Genomic DNA, 24339 nt, shown 5'->3' with positions numbered 1-24339 from the left:
CATGACCTTAGCCAAGCCTCTTGAAATCTCACAGCCTTAGTTTTCTCATCTATAAATTAATTCAACATACCCACCCAAGAATTTGCCTTATACAGACTGGGTCCTTAATAAGTGTTAAGTCTATTTTGCCTTCCATTTCTTTTTCCAAATGAAAACCATGCAGGTGTGTAACAGCTTTTGTGAGTCTTCCCTTTCACAGGCTAAACAATCTTTTTCTTCTCTCTCTCTTTCTCTGTTCCTCAAATTGCATGGTGTTCTCTCTTAGTGATGCCCCAAATCATACTTTCATTTTTTTAAAAATAATGACATTGGGCCAGGTGCAGTGGCTCACGTCTGTAATCCCAGCACTTCGGGAGACTGAGGCGGGTGGATCACGACGCCACGGGATCGAGGCCATCCTGGCCAACGTGGTGAAACTCCATCTCTACTAAAAATTAGCTGGGCATGGTGGCAAGTGCCTGTAATCCCAGGTACTTGGGAGGCTGAGGCAGGAGAATCACTTGAACCAGGGAGGTGGAGGTTGCAGTGAGCCAAGATCAGGCTACTGCACTCTAGCCTGGCAACAGAGTTAGACTCCATCTCAATAATAATAATAATAATGACACTGAACATACTGTGGTCACTTTTATCCACTACTCTTCTTTCTTTTTTAAAATATTTTTATTTTTTTGAGACGGAATCTCACTTTGTCGCCCAGGCTGGAGTGCAGTATGATCTCTGCTTACTGCAAGCTCCGCCTCCCGGGTTCAAGCGATTCTCCTGCCTCAGCCTCCGGAGTAGCTGGGACTACAGGTACCCGCCACCACGCCCGGCTAATTTTTTGTATTTTTAGTAGAGACGGGGTTTCACCATCTTGGCCAGGATGGTCTCCATCTCCTGATCTCATGATCCGCCCGCCTCGGCTTCCCAAAGTGCTGGGATTACTGGCGTGAGCCACCGCGCCCGGCCTCTTCCCTCTTTCTTATTCCCTCTACCTAATAACTAATAGTGTTAAAATAGGTCATTCTAGCTACAACACCTCTACTACCTAACCTAGGCTAGAAGCCTCCTCTATCACAGGAATCCAGAAAAGAAAAGCAGGAGGAAGCCATGCAATCAGATATGCGGTACATGAGAATGTACACTAGGAAACAGTTTAAAATCTGCTATGTGTCTCTTGCCAGCTATGTGTCCTCAAGCAAGTCTCCCCTGAGCCTCACTTTCTTCATCTGCATTAACAGAGTTAAAAATATCTGCCTACGGTGTCTATTCTGAGGATTAAATGAGAAAAATCTATCCTATAGTGCTTAGAAGTCTTCTAGCCACCTAGACTGCAGAGATTCAGGAGATGGTAGCTATTATTATTTTGTATACTGACTCTGTGTCCTCATCTGTGTATTACCGGTGTGATAACGTCAATACCTCAGAATACAAATGTGTAAGCTAACATTTATTCTGATTATTGAAATTAGTTACTCAAGCTACCATCTACCCCGAGGACCACACCTCCCCTATATTCACACATTAGATTGCCCATGAAACCTGGGACTTTGTGAATTCCAATGGGGGCAGCCTTATTTTTACACAAATTGTAGAGAGGTCACCGGAGAACCTGAACAGTTTGTGATGGGGATGCCACTTCTGCTGTGAGTGTTTTTTTTTTTCTACTTCATGATGTCGTTGGAATCCTTGAATGAAGTAAAGTACAGCCTCCCTGTCAGACTGGCTCTTTTTTCACTACTGAGGAGATGTGGAATTCACTTCTTAGGATGTTGTCAGGGAGAAAACAATGCCACTTCCTTTAGGAATATACTCAACTGGGGCTGTCCCTTGTCACCACTCACTTGGGCATCAGTTCCTGCGCCTTAGATTATAATCTCCTAGAGGACCAGGATTGATTTGTATTCTCTCAGCATCTGATATCCCAGATACTATGAACAAAATTGCTGCTTAGTAAACTATATTAATTGATAATGACTAATTGTAAATGTTAAAATCATATTAACCTAGTTTCACTTGAATATCAAAAAGAGTTGAATTTATGATATCAACAAAAGATGGTTAGGAAAATCATTTTATAGTAGCCATGAATTTTTTAAAAACGAAGTAATTAATAGAGTGTATATCATTGTAATTCTTAATTAAAGCAGTTATGGGTCTAGAATATGAGCTACAATAACAATAATTCCTTTTATATATATGTGCATATCTATATATACCTATATGTATGCATTATATTTGTGTAATACAAGTATGTATATGCATATGTGCATTTACGTATATGTATTTATATTTATTAAGGTTATTTAATCCTCACTGGGAGCATAGGTATCTATGTTTTATAAATAACCAAGTGAGGATCTGAGAGGTTAAGGGCCTTGGCCAGGTTTACACAGTAAATTAGTGACCTAGTTTAGACATCAAAATCCAGCTTCTCAGTCTGATGCTTTTCTTCTAATATGATTTCCCTATTATGTTCTTTTCTGTGATCTCATGAGTTAAACCATAATTTTCTCTAATATAAAAGATGAGTTCTTATTCAGCCTTAATTTCCTATTTGTTTTGTATTCATTGTATACATTCTATTGCCAAGCTTTGCATGTTTTCCTTTCATAAGCTTTTTTTTTATCTTCCTCTTTTTTGTTAGCCCACTCCTGGTGTCTCACTCATTTAACTACATTCAAAAATCTTTATTTAGTACCAAACACATGCCAGAAGCTAACCACAAATTGTCTTAACCTTCTTGCTTATTAAACAAAACAAAATAAAATAAAGCCTTTCTTCCAGAAATTTCAAGTATTGGAAACACTGGAAGTGGTTTCTTTGCCAGTTTCTCAAATTCCAACCCCATCATGAAAACATTGTTTCTTACTGGCTTCCTAGTGGGAGACCTGGTGCTAGAATAGTGTTCTCTAAATTTAGCCTGGCTAAATATTGGTTCTAGAAGATGCTCCTTCAAATGAATTGCTTCACAGATGCTGTGGTATGAATATTTGTCCTCTCTAAAATGCAGGTTGAAATTTAGTCCCCAATGTGGCAGTATTGAGGGGGAGGGCTTTTAGGAGGTGAGTGAGTCATGAGGGCTCTGTCCTCATGAATAGATTAATCTGTTCATGGATGAATGGATTGATGGGTTATTATGGGAGTGGGACTGGTGGTTTTATTAGAAGAAGCGAGACCTGTGCTAGCATGCTGTCCCCTCATCATAAGATGCCCTGTGCCACCTCAGGATGCTGGCGAGTGTCCCCACTGGCAAGAAGGCCCTCACCAGATGCGGCCGCTTGAGATTGGACTTCTCAGCCTCTAAAACAGTAAGAAAGAAACTCCTTTTTTAAAAAAATAAATTACCGCCGTTCAGGTATTCTGTTATACGCAACAAAAAGTGAACTAGGATAATAGATATAAATTTAGAATTGTTATATACCATAGCTAATAAGCCCATTCCAGTCTCTATAGTTCTCTTTAAGAAAATAGCTGTTTAAGTTTGCTTAATCTTCTGTTTCCTAAACAAAGCATTTGATTTAATTTTGTTTTAATATGTAACTTCATCAGGAAAATACTTTGGGAACACTAAAATAGATTATGACTTTAGGAATGATGTTTTATTTATGTTTTTATTTCCACTGCCTAGATAGGTCTCTGGTGTGTACAAAACACTTGATATTTTAATCTCCTTTTCTTTTTTGATGAATGAAGGAATATAAGATGTGTTATTTATGTTTCCCTGTTTATATTGCTGTCCTTCCTCTAATATCTTGCTCCTCGTTTCCTGTTCATACACACATCTCACCTCCAACACCAACACTCTTATTTTATAGTCCTGCTAAATTCTCCACTTAATCTTCCAGATTTTATCATCTGATGGGGAAATTATTTTGTTGACTCTGATCCCTAAATGCTTTTTTTCCCCATTAATCAAGCACCTCCTGGAATTCCAATTGCTTTATTTCTACCTGACTTAATCCCATAGCCTACATAAATCCCAGCTTTTTCATAAACACCTCAGATTCAGAGCCAGGGTATCATCCCATTTCCAAATCTGCACTCTCACGGAAGTGATACTTCCATAATACTTGTAATACTTAGCACTTCTATGCCTGTATCTACACTCAGAGTCCATAACATTTGGGGCCAGAGAATTATTTAATTTATTGTTATGAGAAATTGTGCTGTATATTGAGGAATGTTTAGCAGTATTCCTGTCACTAAATACCAGTGACACACCCCCAGGTGTGATAACCAAAAATGACTTCAGAAAACTGCCAGATGTCACCTGGAGAATAAAGTCTCTCCCCACCGATCTCTGTTGAAAGCCTCTGATTTAAGGCTATGTCCATATCCATATTCATATTCATATCTGCATTTGGACTGAGAAGTAACATTGATTTATCTTCATCTATGTTAGGCACCAGGTTCAATAGCATATGTTATCTGTTTTAGTTTTCACGATGATCCTCAGGGGTATTAATAGAACCAATTTAAACATGAGGAAGACATAGCTCAGAGGCAGAAATAACTCAAAACAAAATCAACTATCATATGCACACATTTCCCTGCACCATATTAGTTACTTGAAAACTTCTTAAGGACAGGATCCCCTCTGCTTTAACCTTGTTACCTCCCACTAGACTATCGGGTAGTAGTTGTATAATAAAAATAATAATAAGTTGGTGAATCAAAAGCAATATTCTTAGACTTACTATATGAGATTTAAACTCTCTCTGCGCTGCAAATTTTCTAGATTTGCCTTACCTATGAGTTGTCTACCTATTTCTTAACCCTAGTATATTTATATTAGGTATGTAAATCGGATACAATTGTATTACTTAAGTGCATTATTTAATAATATAATTGCATTAATCTTTCTGTCTGTCTTCAAGTTTTGGCATCGTAGTATAATGAAAAATGCATGAGCTTTTCGAATCAAAAGGTTGTTAAATTTAAATTCTGACTCCATGCCTAACTGGCTCTGTGGCATTTACTTCAAAAACTAAATATTTCTGTGATCAATGCAAGGAATACAGAGATAAAAACAAAACCCCGACTATCTAGAGATTTATACTCTGGTAAGGGAGAACAAAACTTGAAAAGAAATTAATTTAAATATCAAGATATAACATTAGAAGCACGTGCAAAGTACAAAGTACAGAGATGGCACAGAGGAGGGACAACTTATTTTTATCAGGTAAAGATATGGAACACTTTCAGGAGAGATTGTGCTTATGATGGGTGATAAGGAACAGACAGAGCCAGAAGATAAGCCTCTTCTACTTCCTGTGTCTGAATTTAGTATTTGTAAAATAGGGATAATTATATATCTGATTCATAGGGTGGTTATGAGTATTAAATGTGATGGGACTACATGTTTTGCGTAGTGTTGAACAGATAGTAGACACATAATAAACATTATCTCCTTTCCATTTCCTTTAAAGGACCACAGTTGTGTCATTTATAATTTTTAATAGTTAACCTACTACAAGGCAGTAAGAGAGCTAGTGAGTGAAAAATTTTCATAGATTGCAAAGTTAGTATATTTCTTCTCTTGCTCAGATACTATAAGAAAATCTTCAAATTCATCGTACATTATCAGTTCCCCAAGGAAGACGAGCAGGTTCTGCATTCCATCTCAAAATGTTGTAAGGCATTTTTATCAGACAAAGGCATCCTTCTCACAAGCCTTCCATGACTTTCTTCCTCTTCTTTAAAACACATACAAACTATACAACTTAAACATTGTAACAGGTCTGCTTTCTGTTCCATTCAGTGACAGTAAGTACAAGAGAAGAATAGAAAACTCTGAAAAGTAAAATCAAATCCCAAGCGCTTTACACATCTTTCTAAGCCTCTGTGGAGGATTCTAAAGATTGACTCTTTTGTTATTCAAGCTGCTTCACCAACTGCCCTGTCAGAGCTCCAGACTCCGACCCTATTCAGGATCCTTATCCCTGAATGTCCCTTGCTATCAAGATAAATCTTTATTTCTCTTTGTAAAGTGACAGCAGAGATCTGGGAAGATGAAGAATCTTTTCCCAATGAGCTTCAAATAACTCACTTCTAAAGCAGTTCCATAATTTTCACTGTAGCCATGAGGTTGTGAAGTCTCATTATCGCTGACCTTGGTCTTTCTCAGCTGCCATGACCCATGAAGGAAAAAAGGTCAGTGGCTGACATTCTTTCATTCAACCAACATTTACTGAGCACTTGCCTGGTGCCAGGTATGGTGCTGGGCTGCAGGGATATGTCAAAGTTTTATTCACTAAAGATATAATAAGATGAGGCCAGATGCTGTGGCTCACACCTGTAATCCCCACACTTTGAGAGGCCGAGGCGGGTGGATCACCAGGTCAGGAGTTCGAGACCAGCCTGGCCAACATGGTGAAACCCCATCTCTACTAAAAATACAAAAATTAGCTGGGCGTGGTGGCGGGTGCCTGTAATCCCAGCTATTCAGGAGGCTGAGGCAGAGAATTGCTTGAACCCTGGAGGCGGAGGTTGCAGTGAGCAGAGATTGCGCCAGTGCATTCCAGCCTGGGTGACAGAGCAAGACTCCATCTCCAAAAAAAAAAAAATAACAATAATAATATTAAGATGAATATAATCTGGCCTTATTCATTTTAATAGCTTTATTCCCTTCTTTTTGGAAAGTAGGGTCAGTAAAAAATAGTGAAAATATATTTAGAAATCTTTATATTTTATTAGACATCTGTATGACTTAGACCTTTTTTTTTTCTTTTTTTTTGAGATGGAGTCACTCTGTTGCCCAGGCTGGAGTGAAGTGGCACGGTGTCAGCTCACTGCAAGCTCCATCTCCTGGGTTCAAGCAATTCTCCTGCCTCAGCCTCCCAAGTAGCTGGGATTACAGGCACCCATTGCCACACCTGGATAATTTTTGCATTTTTAGTAGAGACGGGGTTTCACCATGTTGGTCAGGCTGCTCGCGAACTCCTCACCTCGGGTGATCCACTAACCTCGGCCTCCCAAAGTGCTGGGATTACAGGCGTGAGCCACCATGCCCGGCCATTACTTCAACCCTTAAGGTCACTCTGGGCTTCATAATATAGAATCGAGAGCAGCTTTATAATGTGGCTCCAGTCTTCGTGTGTAGGAATAACTTGAGCTAAAGTTCAGCATGAGGCAATTTCTATCATTTGTGAAAGGATGTATCTACAGTTTATTGCATTTAGCTTACCCTAGAAGCATAAACTACCCACTTGAGGTGTGAATGCACCTTATATTTAATGATTAGCGGAGATTGTTTACAACTGATCTTGCAAATTACACTCTTCACATCTCAAAGGGACTTTAGTTTGCAAGGGTATTCAATGACTCCTGTTAGATCTGTTCCAAATACACATAAACACAAACAAGATGCTACACAGTTTATAACCATCTTTCCCCTTTTCATAGTACTGAAACAGTAGTGAGTACAGTATGGTAACTGAGGGAAATTCACCAGACTAGTTGTGATAAGGGAGGATCAAGCTTAAGTTTTTTTCACAACTCTCCTGAATCTGTCAGCTATTCAACTTGGGAGATTCAGAAGAGTTGTAGAAAAACTTAAGCTTGGCTTGAAATGTCAGCATTTAAGGCATCAGATGGAAGGAGTTAGGGCATCTGGAGTTTGGCCAACCTGTAGAACTTGGAAATACTAAAGTAATACCTGGAAAGCCAAGCGCAGGGCCTGGACTCCAGGAAAGGGGTTAGCAGACTTACTATGTGCCAGGTCCACAGCAGACCAGAGTCTGAGGACCAGGGTCCTCTCTCTGTGGAGACTGGAGGGAGAACCAAGGGCCCAGACAGCAGCCAGTCTAGCCCCACAATCACACCTGATAGTGGACAGATCTCTGTCATGTCCTGGGGTTCCTGAAAGTGCCCAATTTTGCTTATAAACATGCAAAGGGAGCATCTGCTGTGCGATCTGCAGGCTGTGTCTAGATGCTGTGTTTTAGTAGGAGAAAATCACCTACTTTCTGCCAGGCCAGATTCTCAGTGGTCCAGGCATAAGTCAGGGCAGAAGCAACAGAGTACACGCTGTTGCTGGGGCAGGCTGAAGCCAGCATAGATTAGCATTTTATAGATGTGATGAGAGAGGCTCAGAAAGGCTGTGGAACTTTCCGAGTTCATGGAACAAGGAAGAGGTCCAACCACTATTTGAAGCTTACTACCTCACTTGTTATGCAAATTTGCCTATTATTTGTGCATACCTGTGTGCATGTATTATGTGAATATACCTACTTCAGCACACAACATACATTCTTTAAATGATTCAGTGAATGAATATATGATATAAGGTAGAATTTATCCTGTTTGAATATAAGGATATTTATTCATTCGTTCAATGAAGACAGGAAACGTACCTGCTAAATGGAACTTACATTCTTATGAGGGGAAGAATTAATACTCAAGATTTTAAACAGTTGAACAGGACTGTTTCAAATAATATGAGTGTTGTGAAGACATAAGACAGAATACTGAGATAAGAATTTTGCCTTTATCTTTATACAAAGGCAACAATGACTAAATGCAGGTTAATGAAGCGTGAAGGGAACTAATTCTGCCTTCTCCATGCAACAGTGTACCTACCATTTATTCTCCTTCCCCTAATCACATTTTCTGGTTTGGTGGCCACATCATGTACACTTTCTGTTATTTTCCTAAAATACATCAATAATGTTTAATTTGAGATAATCCGAACCAAACATGGGGGAAGAGCAGCAGGGTGAGCTCTGGGGTCCGGGCTGAACCTTCCTCTTCAGAGAACCAGGTTATCCAATGGCTGACCTACGAATTGTGCATAGTCAGTACTCAGTAAAAATTCGTTTTCTCAGCATCAAGAGAACAAGGGAAAACAGAATATTCTCCTCTTGGATACTTCCATAGCTCTTGACTGACCTTGCACCAAGCACAGACTAGGTTTTGAAATACATCAGAAGTTTAAATTCAGTTATATTTATCAACTCCTTGCCCACATCAGCTTAAAGCTCAATATGTCCCAGGAATAACTTGAAGGTTGTTATGTATAAAGTTAAAAGGACTATTGAAAGCAGAAATATGATTTATAGAAAAGGGAATCTTTTCTACAATATTCTACTTTCTTTGCTTATGAATGAAAGAACAGAGAAATTCAACCTTTAATTCTAGCTGGAGCATCCACATTGATGAGCTACTAATCTCACTGTGCCTGAGGCTTCCTGTTTGTAAATAAAGAGATGGCCTGATTGTTTCCAGGCTTTAAAGTAATTTCATTTTCACGTACATTCACATATATAAAATATATAACACAGTGCTTGGCATATAGTATACACTCAATAAATTTTTTTTTCTCCTCTGTAAGGAGTTCTGGCTTTAATTTCAAACAAGTCACAAACTGAAACCATAAAGATGAAAATAAAGAATATAAAATTTGAAAATGTGTAAATTACCGAAAGCACAAGAACCATTAATTGTCAGTGATGGTTCTCATTAAACTAGCAGCATATGTTGCTATTATAAGGATGTTTGTCACGAGCTCCTGAGAGGTCTATTAAAAATAAAATCCTATTATTCCAGATGTTTCACATCCATGTAATACACCCACAATAATTAATTTCATATGGGCTAAATTCATAAATCTAGAAAACTAGAAGGACATGTTATTCACCACAGAAGGCATCTTATATCCTATTTATAATCTGACTGAAATGCTAAAAAATGCCATTAATTACAGGGAAACCCACTATCATTTTTCTTTATCTCTAGAATGGACTTTGAATTTGAAAATACTCCATTACCATTATAAAGGCAGCATCTGAGCAAACAAAGAGAAGAAGAAAGTTGCTGCCACATCTGCTGCTACAGCTAAGGCCACTCCTCCTGATGGCGTTATGGCTTGAGATTGCTGCTGCCACCCCTGGCTGGCCTTAGCTGGGCCCTGCTTTGTGCCAGAACTGTGATAGGTGCTTCATGAGTATCATGACTTTTCTTCACAATATCCTCGTTAGATAGTCTTCCCTTCATAAAGGTAGAGGCTCAAAGAAGTGAAATAACTGATCCAAGATCACAACTCCTAAATGATAAAGCTAGGATTTGAACTCAGATCTCTAGCACCAACATCTGACCTCTCCCCGTATTACTAAGCTGCCTCTCTAAGATAATAATAAAAGCTTTCATTTATTGTGTGCCTGATCCAGCCTGCCAGATAGCCTGAGATAGAAAAAAGGAAAAACAAAAACAAACAAAACACAAAGGGGACTCTCCAATATAAAGTTCGAAGGTCAACTACTGCAACTGCCGCTCAATGTCAGGATACCCTTCACAGAGGCTTGACAAACAACTAAATGGTCACCCAGAGTTCATTAAACCCTGTACCTCTTGAAGGCAGAGATTCAACTTCTTTTATATTCTAGCACCTGTTGTGCACTCTGGTATGTAGAGTCAATGTGAATTAATTAATTAATTTTTAAAGATTCAAACTTTTTTATTTTTTCCCCTGTTACACAAAACAAAATAGAAGAAATAATAAAGGATTAAAACTGCAAAAATAATTATGTAGAACATGTATACACAAAAAAATGTGTATATGTGTAGTAGAACACGTATACACAAAAAAATCCAGATAGGAAGACAGGCTTATTTACAATGAAAGTAAGGTAAAATTAAGGCAGTTTTCTTACGAAATATTTTTTTAAAAAATGAAACATATGCTACAATAGGCACCACTGTTTACAGCAATATTAAAGAGGAGAAAACAACACTGTTTTAATAGTCACAGATACACCACAAGGTACAACATCGGAGCAATAAATTCACAAAACTATATATTACAGCCTGTTAATCAGTTTAAGAATTGTTCCCAAGTCAGTCACATTTTTGGCTCTCATTCCTACAGATTTCATTCCTACAGATTTCAACTACTCTAAATTTCTAGCTACCGAGAAGTTAAGAATGATTATAAGAAGCTTTCCAAGGAGTTACAAAATCTTTGTAGACCAGAGGCCAACTATCATAACCTCAAGTCTGCTCTCACAAACAGCCCTTGTATTTTTCAGGGAGAAATCTCCAGGAAAAAAGTCAGACACCAGTGTAGTCACCATCTCCCATGCCAAACCCAGGGGACTAAAATGGCCAGTATTACCATAAAACGAGAATTTTGAGGTTTACCTTAAAAGGCTTATTCTGGTCTCAAAAATTAGTCAGATAAGATTACCGTCTACTGAAATGAATCTTGCCTAAACACAGAAGACTGCTTTCCTTTACTGCTGGTCTTAAAGTCATAGACATGAGTCTTAACCTACTGTATACTATAGCTAAAATCAGCTGAAAATCTGAAATTAAAAGTATACTAGAAATCCTAAATGCAATCTTTTGGAAGTCTGCTATTAAAAAGTCTTTAAGGATTTACTAACTTCAAGTCTAAGTGCAAAGGGACAAAAGCTTAAGCCTGTCAGACATTCCTTTTAATGAACAAAAAGATCAAAGTTTCCTACAAATTGCTAAGCTTTGCACAAGGGAGAAACCTACTCATACTAGTGCATGGAATCAGTTTCATTTTATTCCATGGGGACTGTTCTCCCACGGGAAGGAAACAGAATAAGGAATGAATCTTAATTGGTCTCTTCATCAGAAGTGGTAAACTTGGTCTCTATATTCACAAAGTCAGACAGTTTTTTAAGTAGACTGTGGAAGCAGACAGTAGAACCAGCTTCCTGTAGCCACAGACCTTGTATCTAGCAAAAGCAAAGATGAACTTGAACAATTATCCAGAGACATTTGAACTGTACTAAAGGGCAAGGTTCACCACTATAAAAAGCAAGTTATCTAAAAGCCAGAATTCAATTAACCCTGGGTACGAAAAATCAAAACAAGTCATACACACTAATGAGTTGTCCATGAGGCCAACTGGTAAGAACACACTCAACTATACGCAACATGAAGACACTATGCACAAAGCATTACTTGGCGAGCTTGAATTTCTATTAACTAAGAGCACAGTAAGGGAGAGCAAAGAGCTACTTCTGTAACCTTTTAGTATCCAGATAGCACAGCAGAAACTGTTCCCAGGGGCAATGGGTGCTCCATTAATCACACTGAATAAAGCAGATGAATTATTCATTTTTCTATTCTTTTTGTTTGAGAAGTTTGGTTAGCTCCCTTTTGGCCACTCCAATGTACTTCGAAATGATTCCATGTTGGTTTAGCTCAGGAAGCAATAGTAAGGAAGTCACTATCAGGCAGGTGAGAAGCAGGTTGTGGACTTGCTGTCCCACCTAAGCAACCTCGGCAAGGGAAACGATCATGGTCATGAAGTACAGCTTAGGTTTTTCTTCCTTTAGTGTGAAGAGGCGTTTCCACCAACCCACAGTTCTGCTTTGAGTTTTTACTAGATTACTGCAAGTTTCATGGAATCTTTGCTGTTGTTCAGTGGTCCATTTATTGGAGCCAAAAATTCTAGGCATCAGAATGGGAACAAGGTAGTCAGCCAAATGGATCTAGATAGTAGATAATCAGAAACATCAAAGAAACCACACCCATGATGGCAGGTGGAAACCAGGCTGTTTCCCATCAGAGGACTTTATCAGCATCAGCATCACTTCTCCCCATCCTTGCAGCTGTTTTTCCAGACTTGCAGTCTCTGTAGCCAGCAGGTTGGTGATGCGATCATCTCCCTCTGCCATCATCTCTAAGATGCCATTTCCGTGAGTGCAGGCCGCCTTCCCAGTAAACCCTCCTACCGAGACCTGCACGGTGACCACAGCACCAGAGTCAATGTTCATCAAATAACAATTTATCACATGGCTGAAGAACACACGAATTTGGGCTATAGAAGAATAGTCATTCAGCAAGTGAGATTTCAAGTTTATGATGTTGAGGATTAAATGTGGGTAAGTATAATATCTAAAAGAAATTATTTACTGCTTTCAAACTTGAGACTAGAACCCACTGAAACAGCATTGGTATCACATAAACGTAGCAGGAGGAGCCGCAGACAAGAACCCCTCAGACACCGAGCTGTAGAAGGAAAAGGCTTTATTCAGCTGGGAGCATTGGCAGACTCACGTCTCCAAAAACGAGCACCCTGAGTGAGCAATTCCTGTCCCTTTTAAGGGCTTACAACTCTAAAGGGGTCCATGTAAGAGAGTCGTGATCGATTGAGCAAGCAGGGGGTATGTGACTGGGGGCTGCATGCACCAGTAATTAGAACGGAACAGAACAGGACAGAGATTTTCACAGTGATTTTCTATACAATGTCTGTAATCTATAGATAACATAACCGATTAGGTCAGGGGTCGATCTTTAACTACCAGGCCCAGGGCACGGCACTGGACTATCTGCCTGTGGATTCCATTTCTGCCTTTTAGTTTTTACTTCTTCTTTCTTTGGAGGCAGAAACTGGGCATAAGACAATATGAGGAGTGGTCTCCTCCCTTATAAATAACAGCTATGTTAATAATTAACATTTATTGAGCACTAGCTATGTGTCAATCACTATACCAAGAACTTTGAATTATAAACACAATTAATCCTCATAACAACTCTATGAGATATATAGTATTATCTCTCTGAACTCAGGGAATGTAAATAAAAAAGGTCTACAGCTAGTAAGCTATAGAGCCAGGATTCAAACAAAGGCTGTCTGGCCCGAGATCCTGCTGGCCACCACCATACTGAACACTCCTTGGGAACTCAAGCCAAGCTAATGGGATACCATGGAATTGTGAGTTATTTTACCTATTTATAGTTTTCCTATTAAATGTTTTTACACCATGGGAAAATTAGCCGGAAAGCTAAACTGTTTTCATTTGTTTGTTTGTTTACCTGGTTGTAGAAATCAGGAAAAGTCAGGATGAAAAAGACATGCTCTAACAAGCTGGAGGGGCTAGATGCCAAACTGCTAGAACATGTGACATGTACTATCACCTTTCATCTTCTCTTGTACTATGGTTGGTGCCAATGTGATGTAGTGGTTCAGAGCTTTGGCTTTCAAGTCAAATAGAGACAAGTTCAAGTCCAGCTCTGATGCTTACTAGCTGAGTGATCTGGACAGGCCAAAGACCTTCAAATCCTTCACATATAAAATGTGCCCAATTATAATATCTATTTATATTAGGGGACACTAGAAAATTTAAACAAGATAATACATGCAAATTTTTAGTATAATGCCTGGAATATATTGAAATGTGCATATAAATATTATTGCTATTAGTTCCTTTTTTACAGCTGTGAAATAAAAAGGTCTAAGATATCAACTAGATGCTCAATAAAGTTTGTGTGCCTATAATCCCAGCACTTTGGGAGTCCAAGGCAGGTGGATCACCTGAGGTTAGGAGTTTGAGACCAACCTGATTAACATGGAGAAACCCCATCTCTACTAAAAATACATGATTTGCCAGGGGTGGTGGTGCATGCCTGTAACCCCAGCTACTCGGGAGGCTGAGGCAGGAGAATCGCTTGAACCCAGGAGGCAGAAGTTGCAATGAGCTGAGATCGCACCATTGCACTCCAGCCTGGACAACAAGAGTGAAACTCCATCTCGGAAAAAAAAAAAAAGAAAAAAGTTTGTAGAATAAACAAAGGCACACATAAATGAATGAATAAATAAATAATAGAAAGCCACAAGCTCTCCTTTGTCTTATTTCCAAGCAATAGCAGCAAAGAGGGAGTTCCTATTCTTCTAGCAGTTTCAGAAAAACAGCCCATTTGTGATGTTACAAAGCATAAGCCCTCCCTCCCTCAGTGGTCCTATGTTCAGTGCTAGCACTAACCATTTGTATGCTCTGGGTGGGGTTGCCTTCTGCTCCACCTCCAGCCAAGATTAAAGAGTGTCACAAATAGCAGAAATCTATTCCTCCAAACTTCATGTTATGTAACAGAAAGTCTACTGAATAAAATAAAGTAAGCAAATAATCAACGAGCACATATTCTTCTTTCAGGTTGATAACATTTTGCCAAACATGGCTTCTAGTAGCTATCATTATTAACGCTTTCACTTATATGACTTTACACATGTTGGTAAGGCTTTTCATGTGTATTACATGATGTCATTTTCACTATCCTCCTGTTGGTTGAGTTGCTGGGATATCAGCATCTCTCTTTTGTGATGTGGAAACTGGGGCTTGAGTCATTTGCATGAATTGATCCAAATCCCGTAACCACAAGGCCAGAGAAATAATTTTATCAAATCTTGTTTCTCACTTAAAACTCTGCCACTGTGTCTTACTACTCTCAGAGTGAAATCCAACCTCCTTTCTATGGATACCTGTATGGCCTGGATCCTGCAAACTTGTCTAATCTCATTTCAGGCAGTTTTTTTCTTTCTTTTTTTTTTTTTTTTTTGAGACAGTCTCACTCTGTTACCCAGGCTAGAGTGCAGTGGTGCCATCTTGGCTCACTGCAACCTCCACTTCCTGGGTTCAAGCGTTTCTCGTCCCTCAGCTTCCCAAGTAGCTGGAATTACAGGCACCCGCCACCATATCTGGATAATTTTTTTTTATATTTTTAGAAGAGATGGGGTTTCACCATGTTGGTCAGGCTGGTCTCGAACTCCTCACCTCAAGTGATCCACCTGCCTCGGCCTCCCAAAGTGCAGGATTACAGGTGTGAGCTGCCATGCCTTGCCCGCTGTCTCTTACTCATTATGCCCCCACAACATGGGCTTTCCATTAAAGGAAGGTTCTCAGCTCTTTCCTGCATCAGGCCCTGCACATGGTCTAAGGACACAGAGGCATCCAATCAGCAGAGCACTGGGAAGAACACACCTGGGAGGTACATCTGCAGGTAGTGGGGCACAGGCTCCATGCCTATCAGGAGACTTCTGCTCCAGAATTCTATGAGGCTTCTTTAGATTCAAAACTTGGTGTCATTGGGGAATACCAAGCTGATCATCATCTAAGAAGTAACCACGGAACAATACAACTTGATGATTTTATTTGATAATCATGGTGAAAATATTTAGGGAGGGCAACTAACATTATTCAGCGCTTGCTACGTGATGCCTTCTCAATTTTATATAAGGATTATCATAGAGGAAAATAGATTTGATGCAATAAAAATAACTCATCCAAGGATACACAGTTTTTAAGTGCAAGTTGGTATTGAAACCTGTTTCTTTGGTTCTACTACACATGACATTTCCCCTCTGAAAGGATGACTTTATACTATGTTAAAAGAATTACTCAGCTAGGACTGTTTTAATTTCCTCACAAAAGACAAGATTGGTTCAAGATACAGGAATGGTGCTAATTTTGAAAGGGGAGTCAGCAGGCTCTGTGTCTGGAGAACAAAGCTGAGAGGACTGGGAGCTAGAGGGGCCCTGACAGGAAATTATTTTAGAGAATACATTACTTATAAGATAAAATCATGAAAAAATGGTGTTTGAGTCAAGTTGCATAACTCTGCTGGCTCTAACTTATTACACATTAACAAGAGATATTTAATAAAAGCTTTACCTCTCTTTAATTCAACTGTTTGAATCACTGAAAACAAACAGCACAATTAAATTACATCTTAAAGACTGGTCATCCCAAGATAATTCATGATGGATTTTTAAAGGCTTTATGCTAAGAGAATCTTCCCAAGAAATGCATATGGATAAAATATTCTGAAAAACAATGTGGAATAATGTCTGGGCTTCAGAATCAAGAGATCTCTGTGAAGACTCATCTCATACATTTGCTAAGTAATCATAGAATATTTCACAATCTAATTTTTATTGTACTAACTGGCAAACTGGCAAATGGGTGAAATCCTAATATATATTTACAGGGATACTGTTAAATACATTTAAATATTTTATATCAAAGTGTTGAAATTTCGCATGCTTATGCATATTATAAAATGAATAAATGAATGAATGAGCCTATGAGTACTTTGAGATTATTTAAAATAATCTTACCAATGTATACCTATTGGTGGTGTGTTTTTTTTGTTTTGTTTTGTTTTTTCTGGAGTGCAGTGGTATGATCTCAGCAATCTCTGGCTCCTGGGTTCAAGTGATTTTCCTGCCTCAGCCTCCCGAGTGGCTGGGACTACAGGCGTGCACCACCATGCCTGGCTAATCTTTGCATTTTTAGTAGAGATGGTGTTTTGCCATGTTGGCCAGGCTTGTCTCAAACTCCTGACCTCAGGTGATCCACCTGCCTTGGACTCCAAAAGTGCTGAGATTACAGGCATGAGATTACACTGCATCCGGCAGTGTTTTTATTTCAGAACTAATTAATTTATTACTCACATTAATTCTAATTATACTTTAATTTGCTAGAGCATAGGATCACTATCGTTTATTTTTAATGGTCTTTTAAAATTACTAGAAAACAACAACATTATAATAAACATATTCTCACAAAATCTATCACTTGTCCTTATTTAATCTCTTTTAGTAGACACTAGTATGGTTAAAACCACCAAAACTTTTATTTTATACTTTTATCACACAAAATAAATTATCTTTTGCCTCATTTTTTTTTTCTTTTGGAACCAACTCAAGTTTCCATTATCTTCATGATGCCTTTGGAAATGTAAAAACTTTATTTATATGCTAACTGATTTTCAAGATATCATAAAATTGTATTTCTCACTTTGCCCACATCAAATGAGATATTTTGCTTGATTGACTCAATGATTTTTTTAAATGGCCTTTTGAGTTAAAAAGCAGTCAAAGACTGAGCGTGATTTTCCCAGTCTGTGACTCGGGTTCCCAAGCTGAATCTGATGATACCCAGTAACAACAAAGTCTTATGCTGTAGAGTAAATATCTATAATGTGAGTGTGTTGTGGGTTTGTTTGAGGATGGGATCACAAGTATCTAGAATATGAGCCAATATTTCCCATCTCTTGCACACAGAAGAGAACATTGCTGGTCAATTGCCAATATTCCCCTAAACCTACTTTTCAACTTCTTGACACAAAACTTGAATTATAAATTTGCCATCACTACCTTATGAAATAAAATCTATCTGTATCTACCCACATAGGCTTATAGATACAATGCTTTATACTAGAGGAAAAAAGAAAGAATTATAAGTGGATGATGCAATTATTCTGGAACAACTGGATACCTAGATTGATAAGAGAATTAGCCAATGTTACTGATATAAAAGCCCATCGTTATTTACCAGAGAACTTAATTTTGTATGAGGACTGGTGGTAGTTTCAGAATGAATGTCTAGAACCCTTGCCTTCCAGGCTGCCCTTCTTAAACTATGTCCACATGAGTACACATACCTTGAATATATATTATGAAAAAAAGTGGTGCTATGATTCTGGGTATTGTTCTACTGAAGACTTGTCTTTTGAAATCCTAATTGGCTCTGGGTATTAATTAGTATATTCTATACAATAAAATACTTTCTCTTATCTTATTGTGTGTTATACTGGAAAAAAGTCTTAATACCCACATAAAGCTAATATTGGTTTTTGTTTGTTTTGTTTGTTTGTTTGTTTGCTATATACCATTCCAGGGATGCCTTGAACTCCAGAATTACCTGAATGTAAGATTTTCATATCAAAAAGCTATGGCCAATTTTATATTTATCTCTGTATTAGGAGATCCTACATTAGGGGTCCCCAAGCCCCCCATTAGGAACCAGGCTGCCCAGCAGGATGTGAGTGGTAGGCAAGTGAGCATTACCATGCTATATGGAGGGGACAGTAAGCATCCCAAACCTAGTTGAGAAAGAAGACGAAAAAATATTCAATAAGAACTTAGGCAAACTTACAAATATAGATGACATACTTTCCACTTAATGACCTGGATAGCGCCTGTTCTCATTTTTTTTTTTTTTTTTTTCACTTTCTGAGGCTATTTGACTATGCCCAGAATCTGGAACAAACCTTCACAGTACAGATCATGTTTGCAAAGAGTTAGTTGGGGTAGGACAGCTAAAAATCACATCCAAATGTTATTAAATCTTATTTGATGGATATCTTAATAAAAGACTGAGAGCATAACTGGTTCTATCCTGTCTGAAAACACTATCCAATGCCCCAATTTTCCCAAGATTGATACTAAATCAGACCTTCTGTGACTTAATTCCTGCTGTGATGTTATGTCCTAGTTTTGATAATTGCGCACTCTTCCTAGTTTCTGTTCATTCACTTAATAATTGCTTATTGAATAGCTAATATATTTCCAGAATAATTATTAGATATTTTGATACAGAGATAAATAAAAATAGCCATGGTTCTTATGACCTAGTTGGGAGAAACCTGTATTTAAGGCTGGTTCAAGGAGTCAGGAATGGTTTCTCAAGCAAGAGGAACCTGGGTTATGTCTTGAAATGAGAAGCCATGGTTTGATGTGCTTAGAAAGACAAGAGAGGAGGCCGGGCATGGTGGTTCACACCTGTAATCCCAGCACTTTGGGAGGCTGAGGGGGGTGGATCAGGAGATTGAGACCATCCTGGCCAACATGGTGAAACCCTGTCTCGGCGCGGTGGCTCACGCTTGTAATCCCAGCACTTTGGGAGGCCGAGGCGGGCGGATCATGAGGTCAGGAGATCGAGACCACGGTGAAACCCCGTCTCTACCAAAAACACACACACAAAAAAAAATTAGCCAAGCGTGGTGGCGGGCACCTGTAGTCCCAGCTACTCGGAGAGGCTGAGGCAGGAGAATGGCGTGAACCCCGGGAGGCGGAGCTTGCAGTGAGCCGAGATTGCGCCACTGCACTCCAGCCTGGGCAACAGAGCGAGACTCCGTCTCAAAAAAAAAAAAAAAAAAAAAAAAAATTGGCTGGGTGTGGTGGTGGGTGCCTGTAGTCCCAGCTACTCAGGAGGTTGAGGCAGGAGAATCGCTTGAACTTGGGAGGCAGAGGTTTCAGTGAGCTGAGATTGCACTACTGCACTCCAGCCTGACAACAGAGTGAGACTCCATCTCAAAAAAACAACAAAAGAAAGATAAGAGAGGAAATGGCATGTGTATAAACATTGGAAAGCAAAAGTTAGTCTGGACTGCATGTTGTTTTGATTGCTGGGGCAGGACTGTGGCATGGTAATGACAAGCAACCTCTCTCTAGAGATAGGCTGGGGCCAGATTGTGAAGGGTCTTTAATGACATGCCAGAGTTCGGTGTTCGAACTGAAGGTTGGTGATACCAAGCAAGCAGTATATCAGAATTACCTCGGGAAATGTGTTCAAATACAGATTCCTGATCTCACCACAGACATTGAGTTAATATTTCTGGGGATGCACCCAGAAACACTATTTTTAAGGAGCTCCCTGGTGATACTAATCTGCAGCTGGGTTTTGGAACCACTTGGGGAGGCAATGTTGTATCCATAACCTAGCTCTGTCAAGGTTGGGGTCTTGGCTTGCTGTCAGCAGTTCCCCCCAGAGAATGATGTTCTGCTTCTGAACACCAGCCGTACCACTAAAATGCTGTCTATCCAAGTTGCCCTCCAAGGCCACACAGGTATGTAGAAAACAAGTGGAAAGCAGAATCCAGCACTCCTGGAATCCAGCCTGTATTTTTCTGTTTGCCTTTTCCTTGTGTAGATGGTGTGAGCAACATATAGTTTGCCAAAGAGGACAATAATCAGATCATTTTAATGTATATAGGCAATTTATTGCCCCAGAGACAAGATGGATCCAGGGACAAGATGGATCTGTCAGTAACAGACATCCTAGAACATGAAATATTCATTCCTTTCTAATATGTTTCTTTTTGTAATCTCATTGTTTATCTCAGCATGGTTTTTCCAACAAGAGCTGAAAGTCCCTTGAGAGCACAAACGTTACATTTATTATTTTTGTATATCAGCTTTCAACACGTAGCCAAATACCTAGTATATACTGAGAAAATGCTTTTTGATTTAATGAATGAACCAGTTCTAATAATTGTAGTCACTTATTAATGCTGTTTAATAGTTTGTTTTCTGTCATTTGCTTGCTTACCCTATCCCCACTTGGCTTGTGAGATCCTCAAGGGAAGGAGCTAGTTTCCAGCCCAGAGTTTGAGATGGAGTAGGCACATGGTAGATGCATGTTAAACAAATCAATAACATAATGCAAAGAGTCTTTCATCTTTGTTCAAATGAAAAGTCAAATTAAGCCAGGGATTCTTCCTTGTTCAATTCTTCCCTCCTCGCCTAGAGAGACTGTAGGCGGAGACACGATTTAAACACCAGAAGACTTTGACTTTTTCTTCACAACCTTTCCTCTATCTAAGAAGTTCAAGTTTTTATAAGCTAGGCTTGCCCTATGGGAATCCTGAAAAGGTCTAGAAGGAGTGCCAAGGGAATAGGTAGGTGTCTTCTTTGAGAGATGTGTGGAACAAGAAGAGGTAGGGAGTGATGCAGAAGTCATGATGAACATAGAACTTTCCCGGGCTAAAGCAGGAACTCATCTCCAGCATCTTCAGTATAGATTATTTCAAATAACATTGACAAGCCTCAGCCATCTGGGAATAATTTGGTCATGGCTTACTTCTCTGACCTTTTTAAGCTCCAGGTACTCCTTTGACTGTAACTGTCAAACTTTGACAGCTTGACTAAGGGTGAGCAAATGGCTCCTCTCAAAGAATATAACAGCATCCTTTTAACAACAGCCTCAACTATTCACACGCATTCCCCCAGCTTCAGAGGCCTTTATTCTCACAGATGTGCAGAGACTCTAAGAGTCGTATTAGGGTCATTAGATGGTGTCTCAGTCAGCTCAAGCTGCTGTAACAAAATATCAAAGACTGAGTGGCTTAAACAGTAGATATTTACTTCTCATGGTTCTGGAGCCTCGACGCTCAAGATCAAAGTGCCAGCAGATTTGGTTATTGGTGAGTGCCCTCTTTCTGACTTGCTGATGGACACATTCTTGCTGTACCCTCACACAGTGGAGAGGGAGTGACAGAGAACTCTCATCTTTCCTCCCCCTTATAGAAAACTAGTCCTGTCTTGGAGCCGCATTCTCATAATCTCATCTAAACCTGATTACTTTCCCAGAACCTCACCTCCAAATACCGTCACAATGGGGAATTAGGGTTTCAACATATAAAGTAGGGGATTGAATGACATTCAATACTGAACAGATGGAATTGAGAAGGAGACAATAAAGAATAGCTAGGGAGATCTAGTTAAAAGGATATAAGTGTATGGGATATCTTTCTGTCCAAAGTAAATAATTATATTCATATTAAGGTGTATGTCTTATTTGGTATATTTCTAACATGAAACATTATTTGCCTGAGAAATGCCACTTATCTATTCATTCATTCACACATCCATGAAATATTTATTCAGTACCTTCTAGATGCTACGATGAAAAAGACAACAAACCATATCTCTAAAATTTTGACTATTATATTCTAAATTAGGGGTCCCCAAGCCCCTGTTAGGAACCAGGCAGCCCAGCAGGAGGTGAGTGGCAGGCAAGTGAGCATTACCACCTGAGTTCTGCCTGCTGTCAGATCAACAGCAGCATTAGATTCTCATAGGAGCACGAACCCTATTGTGAACTGAGCATGCAAGGGATCTAGGTTGTGTGCTCCTTATGGGAAGCTTATGCCTGATGATCTGAAGTGGAACAGTTTCATCCCTTAATCATCCCCACCCGTCTGTAGAAAAATTATCTTCCACGAACCTGGTTCCTGGTGCCAAAACGTTTGGGGACCACTGATCTAAATGACAGGTGATTGTGGGAAGGACCAACCAACCACATAGTAACTAAGATCGTATGGGACAGCATAGGAAGACACTCAGATAATGAAATGCTTCAAGATGTAGCAAGAGCCATGGTTTGGGTCAGTACTCAGAGAATCTTCATAGATGAAATGACCCCTCTGCTAAAACATGCAGAACAGGTGCAACTTTCACAGTTGGACAATTTTTTTTTTTTTTTTTTTTTTGGAGATGGAGTCTCACTCTGTCATCCAGGCTGGAGTACAGTGGTGTGATCTCAGCTCACTGCAGCCTCTGCCTCCTGGGATCAACCAATTCTCTGTCTCAGCTTCCCGAGTAGCTGGGATTACAGGTGCCTGCCACCACGCCCAGCTAATTTTTGTATTTTTAGTAGAGATGGGGTTTCACCATCTTGGCCAGGCTGGTCTTGAACCCCTGACATCATGATCCACCTACCTCAGCCTCCCAAAGTGCTGGTATTACAGGCGTGAGCCACCGCGCCTGACCTATAAATATTGTATGAATCAGTATGCATGAAAGTCTAGAGATTTGGGAGCCCATAGTCTCCCTTGAATTGAAAATAGCTCAGTATTGCTATAGCAATGAGTGGTAGAATATGTATATGACAGGGAGGAGTGGAAAGAAGACAGAATAGAGACGATGGAGAGGAGAGAGTTGGGACTAGAGCCAGAACATGAAGGGACCTGCATATAGTATGGAGTAAGGACTTTATCTTGAGAGTACTGGGATTTATTGAATGATTATAGTCACCTGAGTGATGTGATCATATTTGAGCTTTATAGGCATTCTGATAGCACTGTGGAGGGTGGATGACAAATAGGAGGTCTAGAGATAAGTTTCATTGGCCCAAATGAAAAACAATGGCTTGAATGGCATTGGTTCAGAGTGATGGGCAGAACTGGTGCACTTGACTTATATTCAGGCAGTAGAATCCATAGGACTGAATGATTGGTGTTAGAAGGCAAATGAGAGAAATCTAGGATGCTTCTCAAGATAATGGCTTCTTTTGTAAGGAAATTTGTTGAATCAGCACAGAAAGTCTCCCGTTCACTTCTAGGTTAGAGCTTCATGTACCGTAGGTAGGGATCAATAACTAGTGTCCAAACCACCCTTCAAGTATACCTACATATTGATTTTTTAAATTGTTTTACATATCAAGATGAGGGGTACAAAAAGATGTCAGTTTTACAATTATATTACTGACTTTAAAAACTCCCCCCCAAATATAATTACTTCAAGTATTATTCAGGAATAATATTAAAGAGAGTTATATACACGAAGGGAACAAAACTTATTTTTGCAAACAAATCATTATCCTGAATGAACTGGTGAGAAGTATATCACTCCTTCAATAAGATATACTTTTTAAGAATCTATTCTTCTTGGGATGTGTTTTCTCTTAAAAGAGCTCTACATACCTAGAATACATCTCAGAAACACCAAAGGGGGATAACAAACACAATTTGCAGACTCCATAGTTTTACCAAGCTTTTTTTTTCTTTCGTTTTGCATAGAAACAACCAAAGTAAATGTTAAACTTATTTTGGTTAAAACCGAGTGTTTTTTTTTTGTCCGTGGGACTGAAATAGCCTTACAATGCTATGAATTCAATCCTGACTGTCATCATATGTGATTTTGCACGAAGTCACTTTCATTGTGGGATGCTCTTCCTTCTTTGAAACATGAGTATTGCAGGTTGTACTGGGCATTGGATAAAACAAACTACATGAAGATACTTGAAACTACAATCAAAATAT

The 24339-nt window shown here is 39.2% G+C and overlaps 1 pseudogene across 1 annotated transcript; it reads right to left on the bottom strand.

Annotated features, from left to right (window-relative positions):
• Positions 1-12062: 12062 nt before the first annotated feature.
• LOC100586086 lies at positions 12063-12632 on the bottom strand (annotated as a pseudogene). Its single transcript, XR_004033685.1, has one exon. The product of XR_004033685.1 is annotated as an ADP-ribosylation factor-like protein 6-interacting protein 1 pseudogene (transcript).
• Positions 12633-24339: the final 11707 nt, after the last annotated feature.

The sequence above is a fragment of the Nomascus leucogenys genome, chromosome 15 (assembly GCF_006542625.1).
Source record: "Nomascus leucogenys isolate Asia chromosome 15, Asia_NLE_v1, whole genome shotgun sequence".
In the NCBI taxonomy this organism is placed as follows: Eukaryota; Metazoa; Chordata; class Mammalia; order Primates; family Hylobatidae; genus Nomascus; species Nomascus leucogenys.
This window is presented reverse-complemented; position numbering and strand designations above follow the sequence as displayed.